Source organism: Macaca mulatta, chromosome 12, assembly GCF_049350105.2.
Source record: "Macaca mulatta isolate MMU2019108-1 chromosome 12, T2T-MMU8v2.0, whole genome shotgun sequence".
Taxonomy (NCBI): Eukaryota; Metazoa; Chordata; class Mammalia; order Primates; family Cercopithecidae; genus Macaca; species Macaca mulatta.
The window spans coordinates 119,657,987-119,671,038 of record NC_133417.1 but is presented as its reverse complement, the minus strand read 5'-3'; positions in this window follow the sequence as shown (position 1 = coordinate 119,671,038).

The following is a 13,052-nucleotide window of genomic DNA, read 5'->3' as shown; positions in this document are numbered from 1 at the left end:
AAGACATGGAATGAGGCTCCCACCCCCAAATTTTCTGATTGAAAAAAATCTAGGATGGGTTCAGAAATTTGTGTTTTAAACTAGCTCCTACCTAATACTGATGCTGCTGGTCTGGGACTACACTTTAGGAACTACTGATTAAGAACACAGGCTTTGAAATTTGATAGAGTGTGGTTCAAATCTCAGCAATCTATCCTAGGGCAATTTACTTATTTTAGCTCAGCTTCAGCTTCCTCCTTCACAAATTAGTAGTTATAATTATTTCCTCTTTATAGGACTGTTGTAAAGGTTAAATATGTTAATGCTTTCAAGCACCTAAACATATCAGGGCTTAATAAACAAGAATTAGTGTTACTCTTAGTAGTTATATTAATTATCATTAGACCAGCCATTGAGAAAACATGTGAAAAGGGCAACTATTCCCCTCAGCAGGTGTCATCAGCAGAGACCCCTTTCCATCCCGCTCTCCCAGCACCCATTGCCCCCTGACTCATCCTACAGGCGTCTCTTCCAGAAGCCCTCTATTCTCTGGGTCAGGATTCTCCTGCTGTCTCCCTGTCATCCAGGGTTTGCTCTTCCCCATGTTCCAACTAATTGGGTCCATATTTTATGACTTAGTCATATGATTAACACAAGAATGTTCCACATTGGGAAAATATGTGTAACTAAACTGGTGTGTTTCATACCTGATGTTCCAACTATTTCCTTCAAATTTTTGGTGACATTCATTATGCAAAGTTTAGAAGGGGAAGGAATTGGAGTGTGAAAGTATTTTGGAATCTGCGTGGGTACCTCGACACATACTGTGATAGGCTAGAAGGGTCACCATAGTGATGGGTTGAACAGCTTTTCTGTCCCTCTCTGATGACACTACATAGGGGGCTGATTACTTCACTCAGCTAAGACCGGACTCTTGCACTTACTATAAGTTAAAACAGAATCTAATGAAGATTTTCCCATCAGCCTGCAGGACTTCTGGCTTGAAAGGCTCAGGTGCTTTTCCCTTCACTGCAGCCTTCCTCCAGGGTTCCTTGTCATTGTCACCTTTCCCTATTCTCAAAGGAGTCATCACATCTAATCCAAAGACACCAATAATCCTATACCTTAAACACATGAATCAGTGCTTAGTGCCCTGCATCTTGCCTCTATTTCAAATCCTAATACAGAAAGTTTGAGCAGGAGGCTTTCAAAATTTGGACATGACACTGCCAACTATCTAATTATTTAACAACACGGGAAAGTAACCGAGCTCAGCCTTCCAGAAGGCAGATATATTGCTTTAGGGACCTTTCTGCAAAACATATGAAAGTAACGGGTAAAAAGAAGGAAAGACTCGGGGTTGTCTAGTTATCCACCCTGACAAGCAGTAGCATTTACGGCTGCTCTTTTCTATCACCTTGTACAAATGAAGCACATGTAAGCAAAATAAGTATGCATGCAGGAACTTCCTATTTCCCCTTTCTCAATTGACGGGCATCCAACCATAAATATATTTCAAAAGAGGTTTAACATTTCTGATAGATTGATTTGAAGCAGCTCAGAGCTACATTTAAATATCAGAGGTCTTGCTGCAAGGGCTTCCTGCCACCGCCACAGCAATTCTTGGAGGATTTCCCAATCACCACATGTCAAAAGAGGTATTGGTTGCAAGTTTCCTTTGTTCGCGTTTTATGCCATATTTCTGACTTATTTTTAAGTCGCATAATGTAATATCTAGAATTAGCTATTATCCCCTACAATCAATTTTTTCTCCCACTGCTCTGATATCAAGGCACATTTTCTTTGTTTCTTGTCTTCATATTAAATTCTGTTGATTTTACCAAAATGTTTCAGATCACATATTTGGTCAATTCTCATGGCTTTCCAACCTCTTAAAAAGTCAGATCAACCCCCTATGCTATGTTATCTGAGATGGACAGAAAATCTGCTCAACACTTCTAGCCTACCACAGTATATATCTAGGTACCCACACACATTCAAAAATACTCTCACACTCGCAATCCCTTTCCCTTCTACAGTTTGCATAATGAATGCCACTAAACATTTGAGGGAAATAGCTGGGACATCAGGTATTAAACACACCAGTTTAGTTACATATATTTTCCCAAGGTGGAGCATTTTGGGGTTAATCAGATGACCAGTCATATAATATAGCCCCAATTCGTTGGAATGTGGGGAAGAGCAAACCTTGGATGATGGGGGGCAGGAGGAGGGTTCTGGCCCATAGAGGGGAAGACACCTAGGATAGGTGCCTGTAGGATGAGTCAGAGGGCAATGAGTGCTGGGAGAATAGGGTGGAAAGGGATGTTTGTTGATGGTACCTGCTGAGGGGACAGCTGCCCTTTTCACATGTTTTCTCAATGGCTGGTCTAATGATAATTAACATAACTATTAAGTAACACTAGCTCTTGTTTATTAAGCCCTGATATGTTTCAGGTGCTTTGCAGATATTAACGTACTTTATCTCTAGAATTTGATAAATATATCATTGAGAATGATACTGGGTAATGTATAACATGAATTTTGCACTAAAGTGACCCACACATTACATGAAGTCTGTTCTTAATAAACAACTTTAGGTATCCATAGTGAGATTATGAAACAGTAAAAGTTCAAGCTAGACTTTGTTTCCCCTGGCAATCCGTCTATCTTTTCTAGATCATCTGGCTCTGCCTCCTATCAATTAATGTGTGCAGGCTAATCTTAGGGGAAACTAAACCAAACTTAATTAGAAAAGTAATCTTCTGAGAAGCACCTTCCTTCCCACTAAGCAATGCATCCTAAACTCTCCATGTGAAGGTTGTTCTGTATGAAATAGAAAACAAACGCATTTCAAAAGGTAATTAAAAATAGCTCAAATAATCAGACTTCTTATTTAATTACAACTATATTGAAGATACAATATGGGTGTGCGTGGATTCATTTATTCACAAACATATATATTTGCATCTGCAATATGTTGTACATAGTAAGAATAAAACTGTGAAAAAATAGATAGAAATCCTTGTTTTCATGGGGTTTACCCTTGTGTCCTGAGGAGGGGAGACCAGCAAGTCAATAGGTAACATAGTTATTTATGTGGCAGTAGGTATGGTGGAGAACAATAAAGCAGCAAAATGGAGTGGTCGGTGGTGACTTGGGTTGTTAACTCACAGCTCATAGAACCATATGGGGATCACAGTCCAGGGTTTGAGGGATGCCCTGGTGGTCCTGGGCTTCTTGTAGGGTCTGAGACAAGCAGGGAAAAAAGGCCATTACAAGATCAGTCCCAAGATTACCAAGCCAGGCAGTGAGGGTAAGACAGTGACTGTTGGGAAAGGAGGGGTTAGGATCTTTTCAGGAGCACCCAGAGTTCTGGGGTTCCTTCTTCAACAATGATGTGGAGATGCAAAGGCCCAAGAAGGTTTAGACTGAGGGAATATGAGACTCTGTGCCTGAGGATTCTGAACTTTAGAGTCTCTTGTTCCGGATGTGTAAAACTTCCGAGGAATATAGAGGGATAACCTCCTAGAGGCCTTCTAGGCTCATCTTGCCTGAACTCTTTTGAAGGCATTTAAATTTAAGGATGAAGAACACACCACAGCTTTGTTTTTATTTTAGTCAGCCTGCACAAAGTTTACACAAACCTGTGCAGGGAATGGTGGTGGGGTGGTAGGGCACAGTTGGCACTGGGATTCCAATTCCCTGAAAAGCTTAGGCTATTACATCCCAATGCTGATGTGAAGTGAAGAAGTGAATGTAACTTCCTAGTATGTCTACAACAGAGAGGAGGTTTAGATGAAGCTAGGCTGTGTGCCTTAATTTGTGCCTTCAGTGTGAGCAGTGACCACTTGATCTCTGGGTACCTCTGAGAGAGAGATGGATGTCTGGGCTCTGTGAAGAAGAGCTTGGGGGTCGCTGTGGACTGGAGACTCACCATTCCTGAGACTGAGGAGTTGCATTGCACTTTCAGTGAGGCTCTCCCATAGCCAGCGGTTTGAACCTCTCTGGAGAGCTATTTCTAGGTATTCATGAATCTTGGCAACAGTGACTGCCTTGACTTCCCAGTCAGACCCCACCGCATTTAATTCTGAAACTATATCCAACTTCCAAGGTGATCCCAGTTTCCCATTTTCTACCATGCACACTTCACAGAGGTGTTTTATTAGAGAGTCTGTCTACAATCCTAGAAAACAGGAATATTCTATAAAAACCATAAGTGAAGAGAGGTTCAAGAATGAGACAGGAAGGAAGTTTAAGAATAATTCTCAGGGATGCACTCAACTGTATGCCTTGCTACTGTTTTTGAGTCCGATATCTCCAAGATTATATGAATGTTTATGAAAAAATTTCCATATGTATGTGTTCAACACCCTTCCATCAGTCTCTCAAGCTTCCTGCAGAGTGGGGTACTGAACATTAAAGTACTGCATACCGCTTGAAGAAGAGCATGCAACTTCCTAATGTGTCTGTTTTCAAGGGAGAAAATATGTGTTTTGTCAGGGGACTGGACTCAACATTTCAAACATTTACGTAGGGAAAAAATAGTCCCCAAGTATTTTCCATATCTTAAGTGAGAAACACAGAAAACATTCAAAATTTTGCACATTACCCTTCCTTTCTGGATTTTCTCGAAGACCAGGGAGCCCTGATAATTCTAGAAGCAACATGATTAGCAGGCAATGAATGTGGCATTAATTTTTATTGGGTCAACATTGTAAAATAATACTTCTAAAATCTAATTTGCTGATGAATTAAGAGGGAATCCTGTTGGTATAAGAGAATATAAACATAAATATTTTCTTTCATATTTTGGAGGAAGCTTTATGAAAGGAATAGGAAATTATTGTTTGTGGCTTATTAAAATAGCTATTTATAATTACTCTGTTTTGACATCTAGTTTATAAGAATATGATAATTCTGACCTTCAGTTGTAGAGATGCAGGCTTTGAAACTGCCTTTCATAGGACATGCTTGCATCATGAACTGCTTCAGGGGCTCTGCAGCCAACGTATGTGTGCAGCTGCCAGAAAATGTTTCATGTTCAGTGTGTTTGTTTCATGTTTGTTATGCTTATCACTAATTGTCTACCTAAAAAGAAGTGAGAACATACTAAATTAAGGTGAACAATTTGCACCCAATTCTCAAATTTAAAAAGCTGGTTTTTCACATAGTTTCATAAAAATGTAAATGGATATACTTAGGTGAATATTTTAGCAATTTCCCTAATAGGTGCATAAAATGGTCAATGAGGCTTTCTAAATGCTTTGAAAAGAATCTCATATTACAGGTGTTGACAAGTCAAGTGGCAGAAATTATTTGTTGGTTAATTAGTTTATAGAGTACAAATTTTAATAGGAAGTCATAGTATAATTTCTAATAAGGAACATGCTATTGATTGCTTTTTTAATAAAAGAAATAATTACATCATCGGTTATAAATTCTATTTTCTCTTTTAATAGTAATTTTAAATCACAAGGATAATATGGATTTGTTGCAGGAAATTTAGAAAATACAGGCTTGTCAAAGGAAGAAAATAAAAATTATTAGCATGTAGATTTATATCATATAGAGTTAAGCAGTACTAATATTCTGAAGTATTTCATTCTAGTCTTTTTCCTATACATGTATTTTATTTTTACTAAAAATAGGTCTCTCTCTATATGACCTATAACTATATATATGTATGTACATATAATATATATGCATATATATGTACATATAAGATGTATGCATATATATGTATGTACATATATATAGTTTCTGGCTCGTTAGTTTAATATTATAAACATATTTGTGAGGGAAATGCTTTTTTTTCTATAATATTACTTAAAATGCTTTCTTAGTAGTACCTATAGATATACTGTGGTTTCTTTAAACAATCACTTTATTCTTAAATATTTAGGTTTCAGTTTTTCCAAGTCGTTGCTATTATCAAAGAACTTTATAACAACTATATTCATATACATCATTTAAAATTCTTACCTCATTATTTTTAAAAATGTCATTGTCGCATTAAAGGTTCATACATTTTTACTACTGTTCAGAGAGCATATATCATTTGTACTTTTACCAGTAGTGTGTGAGAATGCTTGCTACATTTTACCTTTCCTAAATTAGATGTTATCTTATTTATATTTTTTTGTTTATTTTTCTTAACCTAATTACTCAGCATGGTAGCAATCTTCTTTTAATATGTGAAAAAACTTGTAGAGGAAATTATATGTTACTTATACAATTTTTCTTTTAGAAACTATTTGCTTTTATGATTAGGAAGAGCTTCCCTATTCTCAGAACAAGTTAATATTTACAGTATTTTCAACATACCTTCATGATTTTATTTTTTAGATTTATAATTTTAATCCAACTTAATTTTTTTATCTTTTTATATAATAGGTAAGGTAGTAATATAATTTTACTTTTTAAAAAAATGAACTTTTCTAGAACAATACATTCTCTAACCAGATATTTGGATGTCACCTTAATTGTATACTAAATTGTAATACACACATGGGTTACTTTTTTAGATTCTAGTCACTTCTGTTTATTTCTGTTCCCATAGCACATTGGTTAAAATTACATTTTATATATTAATACAGCTGGTAGGTTGAATTTTCCCATGCCCCAAATGCATTTTTTCATGTATTTAAAATTTTCACAAGAAATGTTTATTTTGTCAACTTATTTAAAAAGTTACATCCCATAGAAAATTGTATAGAATTTCTGTTTAATTTATTGTTAGATAATCTAATACATTTGAGTTTTTACATTTAGAAACCTGATTTGTTTCCTTATTGTTTTTAATGGTTTTAATAAACTTTGTGGCTTTTGTAAAATATGTATCCCCCCAAATTAATGTTTATTCATTTTCTCTGGAATGCCTTTTGTAGTTTTTGGCCCATTTTAAAAATAGAGTCATTGATCTTTTTAAAACAATCAATTCTAAGAGCTCTTTCTATATGAGAATTATGGGATAAAGTAGGTATTAAATTGTTTCTCCTGATTAACTACCCAGTTTCCCAGCACGGTTTGTTCTACAAACCTGCTTTCCGCCGTTGATGTGAAGTACAACTTCATCGCATACCAAATTTTCATATGTAGTTAGGTCTGTTAAACTTTCTATTATATTTTATTGATATCTCTGCATCATTCACTAGTGCCAAAATTTTCTTTTAATACATATATGTTTAATACATATATTTAAATACATATATTTAATACATATATTTTATATGTTTGTGTGTGTTTGTATATATATGTTTTGACATCTGCACATTCATTTTGTACCATTATCTCACTAAATTCTCTTGTTTATAGTAGTTTTTGCCAATTTTCTTGGGGCTTTCGAGAATACAATCTCATATCATCTGCAAATAGTGACATTTTTACCTCCTTCTTTCTAATTTTCCTCTTCTGAATTCTCTTTTCTAATTACATTAGCTAGTATGGATGTATTCATCTATCTATCTATCTGAAATGTAAAATAATAGTAGACATCCTTGTCTATACCTGACTTTATCGGGAGAATATCTTTAGTGTTTACCTACTAAACATAATTCTGGCCTTTTAGGCTGAGGTAGATATATTTTTACCATGCAAAAATTGTCCACTTCAGTCTTGTTTTATCAAGAATATTTGTCACTACTTTTTGCGTATTCATGTATAATGTCATTTTATAGAAATGATAACATGCTCTTTCTCCTCAATTTACTAACAAGGCAAATTATACTAATGGGGTTCCTAATATTGAACTATCTTTGCAGATCCCTACTAAATCCCACTTGGTTAGGTTGTGTAATGATTTTAATCTGCTGCTAGCTTCTGTTTGCTAACAAAATATACAATGCCTTTCTCACAATCTCTGAAAATCCAGTTTCTTCAAGAATTTTTCTTTTCTTTTTTTTTTTTTTTTTGAGACGGAGTCTTGTTCTGTCACCCAGGCTGGAGTGCAAGGGCATGATCTTGGCTCACTGCAACCTCCGCCTCCCGGGTTGAAGCAATTCTTCTGCCTCAGCCTCCTGAGTAGCTGGGATTACAGGCACACACCACACAGTGTTTTTCTTTTAGTAGATACTGGGTTTCACCATGTTGGCCAGGCTGGTGTCGAATTCCTGACCTTGTGATCTGCCCACTACAGCTTCCCAGTGTGCTGGGCTTACAGGCGAGAGCCACCACACCCGGCCTTTTCATGACTTTGATAGAAAAACTCAGGTGAGATTAAACCCTGACCTGAGATGATATTAGACTCTTCATTATATTTATCCAGTCTCCTTAGTATCATTATTACATATTTTGTTGCAGAAATGTTCATGTAATTGATTGAAGAATGCTTTCCTAGACCACTAGTAATATATCATACAATATATGAACTGCATTTCCTCTGTAAAATCTAGAACTCAGGGATTTAGATCAAGGATTTTGTAATGGTATTTTATTTAAGATTTCTCCATTAGTAATCATAAGCAAGGTAGCTTTTTAGCTTCATTTTTTCAGTTTGCAATCTTTGGTTTGTATCAATATTATACACCATTTAAAAAAAGAAAGCTTTTTTCTTGCCTTTTCTCTAGAAAAATTTCAATAAAATTAGGATTTTTTTCTTCAAATGTTTGATAAAATATTTTAAATTATAAATATATAGATTTGTAAAAATTATTTAACAAAGAGGCCTGTGAAATAAAATATCAAATTTCCCTGCTTCTAGATTCTTACTTCCACTTCTTACTTCCTCTTCTGATCACTGGATTACTGTTAAAAATTTGGTGTGTATTCTTTCAGAACTTTATCAATGCAACATGCAAAAATTAAAAGGGGTTTAAAAATAATGTAATTTGATTTTTTAGTGAGATAATAATTTTTGTATTTTGTGAAACTTTGTATTTTGTATGTGACCTACCTGTTCACATCTTTCTATTGTTTTTATTGTTAATTTGTAAATATTTAATGTTTTAAAGACGTTAGCTCTTTTCTCTACTTTCTCACTTCTGCCTAAAACTAATCATCGAATCATTATTAACATTCTATTATGTAGCCACTTACATTTTTTCCTTTACACATACAAACTCACTATCTATTTAAAATGGTATCTTATTGGCCGGGCACAGTGGCTCACGTCTGTAATCCCAGCACTTTGGGAGGCTGAGGTGGGAGGATTACTAGTCAGGAGTTCAAGACCAACCTGGCCAACACAGTGAAACCCCCTCTCTACTAAAAATACAAAACTTAGCCGGGCATGGTAGCAGGTGCCTGTAATCCCAGTTACTTGGGAGGCTGAGGCAGGACAATCGCTTGAACCCAGGAGGCGAAGGTTGCAGTGAGCCGAGATGATGCCACTGAACTCCAGCCTGGGTAACAGAACTAGACTCTGTCTCAAAATAAAATAAAATAAGATTTTTATTTTATTATAAGATACATATTTATCTTATTTTAAATTATGTAACATAAAATGTACACATTAGATATATAGTATGCATTATATTACATACAAAATGATATGTATTCTTCTATACAGTTTTTGCTTTATTTTACCTGGCAGTAAAAAATATCAGTAGTCTTTTAAAAGGCTGTTTTTATTTAATTACCCCAGTGAAGAATTATTAGGTTTTCTACCAACTTTTCACTCTTAAAATGGCATGAATGTGAGACAAAGTACAAAAGGTGAAACTGCTGACTTTCAGTGATGTAAACATTTTGAAAGAAAGTGTCTTGTTAAAAGTTTATAACATTTTCTCCACTCTTTCTTAACTCTTCTCAACTCTTTCTTTTTTGCTGAAATGAGGCACCATCAATCCCACATTATCATCAATAAAAAATTGGCTTCCTATTTTTTTATTTCTATCTCCTTATCCTTTTGGTGATTAAGTATTATATATTTTTATATATTTATTAGACAATTCATTTTCTTATGTAAATTTCCTTTATTTGCTCTTTGCCCATTTCCTTCCCTGTAGAATTGTTTTCCTTATTTATTTTAAGGAGCTCTTTGTATATTAGAGATATTAACAATTTTTTTTGGCAAATATGTTCTCCCAAGGACCTTTAGAAGGTATTGGGTGGCTGTGAAGTCCCTTCTCTTTCTTATTTGTGCATGGCTCATCCCCTTTGTTGTCCCCTTCTTTTCTATTAATATTTGCCCTTTTGCCTAGTTTATTTTCTGCTTTTTTGCATCACTACTAAACTAGAAAAGAGTGAGGGACATAGAATTAAATATTTGAACAGGGCTTGTGACTTTTAGTTGAAAGGAACTGAAAACTTAATGTGTATACAGGATTTTGTAGGAGCGTTCTGTCTTTTCAAATTTTTCATGGGGTAACATTTCCTTCTGAGCCTTGAATAATGACTGACTGTATATTCCAGTGAAAACACAGAACTCACTGCCATACCAGCTAATGAAATGTAAAAAATGCAGTCTGTCATTTGGATGCTCCAATGATCAAATATTTTGATAACTGACTACATATTTTATTTTTTAATGCAGAGATTCAGCATTCTATAACTATGGATTCTTAATGACTTGGGACAAAAATATTAGCATGTATGAACAACTGAAGAATGAGTGGCTGCAGAGCAAGAGTTTGAAATTAATATTAATTCACATACAAAAATAAATGATGGGTATTCTTAGCTGTATGTATATAATATATACTTACAGCCACATTACTAGTCAAATTTATGATCAGTTTCCAAATGTTTGAAATATTTCTGTGACATTCCAAGCCATAATGTTTTCTTTAAACAGATGCTGTGCTAAATTATTTTTTTCATACCATAAAAACAAAAATCCATAAAAAGTGCTCATTAATTCACATGGAAAGGCCTGGGGCTGAGAGATAGGTCAAAGTAACACAATCTTAGGGAAAGAAAAACAGTCTGAAAATGTCATATTTTTCAGGAAGGCATTTGTATTGCTAGCTCTTGGAGCTGTGTAAAGGAAAGAGAAACAAATGCTTAATATTTTTAGAAACAATAAATTCCTATGTCAATCCCAATTCTCACCAAATAAAAAATTACTCTCATCTTTTTCCTCCTATTATGAGTCTTACATAGACTCTGTCCAGTCATTCATATCTTTCCTTAGTGTTTTTATTTTATTCAGGCTACATTGATAGACTATTCTTGGTGCTGAACTAATTTTAATATGAATAGATTACTGTATATTTTATAGTTTGGGTATAGTCATTGATAACCATTGAAAATCTTGTTTATGGTAACCACTGAGACAAGACAATTTAAAACTCTCTTCTTTATACAATTAGAGAAAATTCCTGGAAATACTTGTTCTTAAATTTATTCTTAAAATTATATTATCAAGAATAAAGACATGGTACCATTATTTAGGGAGTAGATTTCCCTGCACTTTATAATATTAAAATATTTATTTCTAAAGATAATTGTTTATTTTCATTGGTAAAGTGTTCTACAGAAAAAATTGTTATGCTTCCTTGTTTTGTTTGCTCTTAAATATCAAAACAAATATTTCTATGTTAGCTGAATGTGGAGTTATAAGGTTTGGTGTGATGGATTCTATCACATTCAAAAGTTTATATCTTTAATATAAAGTTTATATCATATTTTAAAAGTTTTATAACTTTAATGCCTTGTGCTTTTGGCAAGTTGTAATTCAGGAAGGCAGAAAAATCAATTTTAATATGAAAAAAGAAAGTATTTGACAGCCAAGATAATCAGCATTTATGCAAACTGAAAATTACTTGCCCGCCAAAACAACCATTTGTGAAGATTTAAGAAAATATAGAAAATGTTACGACTGTTTATAAAATTCATTGCGTCTACCTTGAATCCATAGGATATATTTTTAGCTTATTTTTGTTTTTAAAAAATCTATGAACATAGCAACTATATTTAAAATAGTTTACACTATAATGGGCATATTTATTATGGTTATAGTTAATAATCATATATAATGAGATAGACTTAAATCATGTGTTGGAAATTTAAGTTATTTCAGTTATGCTGTCATAATAAACATTTATTTTTCTCCAAGTCTTCTATATGTCATTCGTCTCTTTCTCTTTTCTGGGCTAAGCTTAGAATAAGAGCCAATAAAACCTGGGATTCAATCTGTCTTCTCAATAAAATTATTGGTACCATTGGTGGTCATAGGAGTCTTCAGTGGTTCTTTATATACTCTTCTTTGGCAATGATTATACTTTAGTTTTGGGGCATATGTGACTAGCGGCATTTAATAACAAAAAGATAACATCTCATAATGTTATATTACAACCAGTCCTTCCACTAATTTAAATTCAGATTCATTTTCTTTATTTAAGAAAAGCAAATTTGTTTGGAAATACCAAGAGGGAACAGAAGTGGCCATTTCACAGTGCTTTATGATTTAAAAAAATCAGAAAACTTAACTAATATACCTTGTGTACTTAGCATCTGTTTATCAGAAATACCAGTGGTTACTAATTAATTAACTGATTGAACAAATAAAGTCTATTCATTATACACTTTTGTACAAAGAGGATTTCATTTGGAGAAAAATTTCTACTCTGACATGATTGAGAGAAAAAGGATAATCTTGGACGACATCAAATTAAGTGTGACTAGTTTGTAGTGGCTGATTTAACATATGACATAGACATTAACTCTGGGTATATTATGGGCTTTAGTGTAGGATCGCTAGAAGGATGTGATAGATGCATGTGTAAAAACTATTTTAAACATGCATTACATGTTCTAATTCTACGAGTATGCTGGAAGTGTCTAAACAATAAATTTTAACTATAACCATAATTGTGAGACAAAGCTAAAAGTGAGACAAAGCTAAAAGTGCGACAAAGCTAACCAGAGCCACCTGGGGAAGGAAAGAGCCTCAAGGACTTGTTTACACAGTTGTTTCTAGGGGAAAAAAGAAAAAAAAAATGCGGTCTTCAGTCCAAGACCTGTCAATCCAATTTTTAAAGATTGATTAGGTAGCTGAGTTTTTCTTCCTTTTATCCTTGGAGAAAATGAAAAATAACACTTTCTCTTCTACTTTAGACTCACCATTCATATATTTATGACAGTTTGGTCTCACCTGAGCCATCTCTTTTCTAGGACAAATTATGCTAACT